Raw genomic sequence first — 4,060 nt, 5'->3', positions numbered from 1 at the left:
GGATTGCCTCAGCTGCAGTGAGCTACCATGCCCAAGGTCATACCCTTCCCAGGGAAGCCTACATCCAATGACTGATGAAGGAGGGAGTAGACATACTACCATTTTGGCCCAATGCAGGACACCTTTTGTTTTTCTCAGCTAAAAAAAAAATTTTTTTTTTAATTTTTTATTGAAGTATAGTTGATTTACAATGTTGTGTTAGGTATACAGCAAAGTGATTCAGTTATGTATATATACACACACACATATATATATGTATATTCTTTTTCAGATTTTCCATTATAGATTATCACAAGATATTGAATATAGTTCCCTGTGCTATACAGTAGGACCTTGTTGTTTATCTATTTTATATATAGTAGTATGTATCTGCTAATCCCAAACTCCTAATTTATCCCTCCCCCACTTTCCCCTTTGGAAACCATAAGTTTGTTTGCTATGTCTGTGCATCTGTTTCTGTTTTGTAAATAAGTTCATTTGTATCATATTTTAGATTCCACACATAGGTGATGTCATATGCTGTCATTCTCTGTCCATAGGTGATGTCATATGCTGTCATTCTCTGTCTGACTTAGTATGATAATCTCTAGGTCCACCCATGTTTCTGCAAATGGCATTATTTTATTCTTTTTTATGGCTGTATATATATATATATATATGTATATATATATACACATATATATATATATATATACACCACATCTTCTTTATCCATTCATCTGGCAGGACAACTTTACAGGCTGTTTTTGCTCCAAAACTCTTGGTGGTGTTGGCTGAGTCTGTCATTAGTTCTGCAATGTAACCTGACTTCTCCCTCTGCCTAATCATGTTTCCTCCCCCTCCCTTCCGTAGTGGATGGATCACAAAGGCACTTCCTAATAAACGTCTGCACGTGAAACTCCATTTTGGAGTGTGCTTGCCAAAAAACTCAACCTGCAACAGGACCCCTAAGCGTTTCTCCCTCACTTAGAATAAAGCATCAAATCTCAACTCAGGTCTCGATACCATACAGCAATTCTATTATTTATCCTTCTTTGGGATATTTATTTATTTGTAAGCCCACTTTTAATTATGCCCTCTTTTTCTTCTTCTCTGAAAGGGCTGCCTCTGCTAATCTGCTAACATATGGGACAGTCACAATATGAGGTCTTCCCAGCATAAGTTTGATCTTTCTGGCATAGGTCTTTGTATGGGATCTCTTCCATTTGTCCCTCTAGAGCCATTTTCCACCCTCACTCTCCTCTCTGCCTGAGGAAGATCATCTGTATGGGCTGTATCATTGGAGTCATGTGCCCTCTGGCTTCCTGGTGGGTTTGGCCAATGAGGAGCCCCAGCAGGAGAAGGGAGGAATAGAGGAAAGTGAGAACCATCACAGTATTTATACCCCTGGCTCCCTCTCTAGGAATTTGCCTTGGGCTGACTATCTGCTTGACTGGTTGTCACTGTTTGTCTGGAGTTCACATGCATTTCTCTTTTTCTAGGCTCCAGTTATCTCTCCCTCCTCTTGTCCCAAGAGGTAATACAGACTCTCTTGATGCTAGACCTGGGTTTCCCACACTGTATTTATGGTTCCCCTCACCCCTAGCCTCTTTCTGTGCATAAATCCTCTTTGAATTATTTTATCTTAATTTGAGAGTACAACAGGAAAGATCCTGTTGGGACCCTGACTAATACAGTCTTTTTGGACTTCTTAGATCTTTACATGGAATTCTCCCAAAAGGTTTCACTCTTTCTCCTTCTGACTGGCTATTCTGATCTCTGCTTTACACAGCCTCCTCACTGAGCCTCTCATTCTAACACCACTTGCCTCTCCCTCAGGAAAGCTCCATCCATTTCCAGAGGAGAAGCTTTTACTGCTTTGTTCCTTCTGTAGACTTACAAATCACATGAGGGCTTTCAGGATGAACAGAGATTGAGAACCCATACCAGGTGCTCTGGGAGCTCAAAGGAGAGTTTCTGAATCCAAACAAAGCAAGGGGATAATCAGAGAAACCTTCTTGAAATCAGTGCTATCTAAGCTGATTTTGGGTAGATGAGTAGGCAATAGACAGAACTCAGGCAGAGCTAGAGAGAAGGGAATTCCAGAGGGAGGAAAGAGCATTCTCAAAAGCCTACATAAAAGAAGAATTCAATGTGAGAGCCTGGAGCACAGACTGAATGTCTTTGCAGGATGGGGTAGGGAGGAATATTACAGGAGATGAGGTCACTGTAGTCATAATTTCAGCCAACTCTAGTCCCTTCAAGATCAGTAGCTGATCCTTGTACTACTTAGCTGAGAATATATTTTTCTGTTCACATTCACAGTCATCTATATTTTTACTCCCTTCTTCCTTCTTTCTGTTCAAGGCTATCACCTTCATCTATATCTTGATTTTAGGAAGGGTGGAAACAGGGAGGCCAGTTAGTGAACTATGCAGTAATTCAGATCAGAAGTCAGCAAACTACAGTCTATGGGCCAAACGGGCCCACCCGCTGCCTGTTTTTATAAAAAAAAAAATTATTGGAACACAGGCACACCTATTCATTTAAGTATTGTTTGCAGCTGCTTTCAGCCTACAAGAGCAGAGTTGAATAGTTGCAACAGGAACCATAATATGGCCTGCAAAGCCTAAAATATTCATCTGTGGCCTTTTACAGACAAAGTTTGCTGATCCCTGATCCAGATGAATAACCCAGATGAAAGTGGTTAGTGAAGTGTATTTGAGTGATAATTATAAACAGAGGAGGTGTGATCACATTCTTGACACATTTTATACGTAGAACCTACAGGATTTGCCAATGAATTGGATATGAAATGAAAGAGAGGAGATAAGAATGACCAAGTGTTTTGGCCTGAGCAACTGAAAGAATAAAGTTGGCACTTGCTGAAATGGGGAAGGCTGTGGGAAAGTAGATGGAGGTGGTAGGTAAAGAAAAGTTTAGTTTTGCACATGTTCAGACATAAGTTTATGATGCCTATTAGAAAACTAAGTGGAGGGAATTCCCCGGCGGTCCAGCGACTAAGACTCCGCCTTCCAATGCAGGGGGCGTGAGTTCGATCCCAGGTCGGGGAACTAGGATCCCACATGTCATGCTGTGCGGCCAAAAATTTAAAAAAAGAAAAGAGAATTAAGTGGAAATATCAAGTAAGCAGTTATATGTACAAGGGTGGATTTCCTTGTACAAGGAAATTTCCTATGTACAAGGTCAGAGCTAGAAATATAAATTGGAGAGTTGTCAATATATAGATGTTATTTAAAACCATGAGACAGAATGATATCATTTAGTAATAGACTATAAAGACAAAAGAGGACGGAAGACTGGGTCCTGGGGTACTTTCAGATGTTGGGAGTATGAGGAAGAAATAGCTAAAGGAGACAAAACAGGTAAGTGAGTTAGGTGAAAAACCAGGGTGAATGGTGAGCCAAAAACTGTGTGAAGAAAGTATGTCAAAGAGAAGAGAGTGATGAACTCTCAAAGCCGATCAAAGGGCTTATCGGTGCAATAGGGTGGCATGGGTACTCTCTGGAGGATGGACAATAGGGAAAGTGCCACACAGTCCTTGAAGTAGTCTTTGGGCCATTTAGTCGGCCATTGCCAAGACCTTGGGTAATTAAAGTGGTTAAGAAGGGAGGTTACAGGTCTAGATGGGCACATCCCCTTGTCCTGCAGAGAGTGGTACAACCAGAGGGAAATTTGGGGCTTTCTTGCCCAAATCTAAGAGAAGGAACCATGCCTTATTCATACTTATATGGGTTATTGTAAAGATTAAATGATTGATGCATGCAAAGAACTTAGAATAGTGTTTGGAACACTCAGTAAATATTTATCTATTGGTATTATTGTTTATATTCATAGGGTCCAGCACAGTAACTATTATATAGCAGAAAATTAATACATTTTAAGTGATTTTTAAAATGAATCTAGATTTATTATTTTCTCTGATTCTTTGGACGCTCAATGAAGAGAATTCAATTTCAAGATTTCAGCTGGAGGGGGTGGGGAGGTGGGGGGTGATGGGTTGGGAGTTGGGGATTAGCAGATAGAAACTATTATATATAGAATGGATAAGTAACAAGGT

The sequence above is a fragment of the Balaenoptera musculus genome, chromosome 3, assembly GCF_009873245.2.
Source record: "Balaenoptera musculus isolate JJ_BM4_2016_0621 chromosome 3, mBalMus1.pri.v3, whole genome shotgun sequence".
In the NCBI taxonomy this organism is placed as follows: Eukaryota; Metazoa; Chordata; class Mammalia; order Artiodactyla; family Balaenopteridae; genus Balaenoptera; species Balaenoptera musculus.
Note: the sequence above shows the minus strand (reverse complement) of the source record.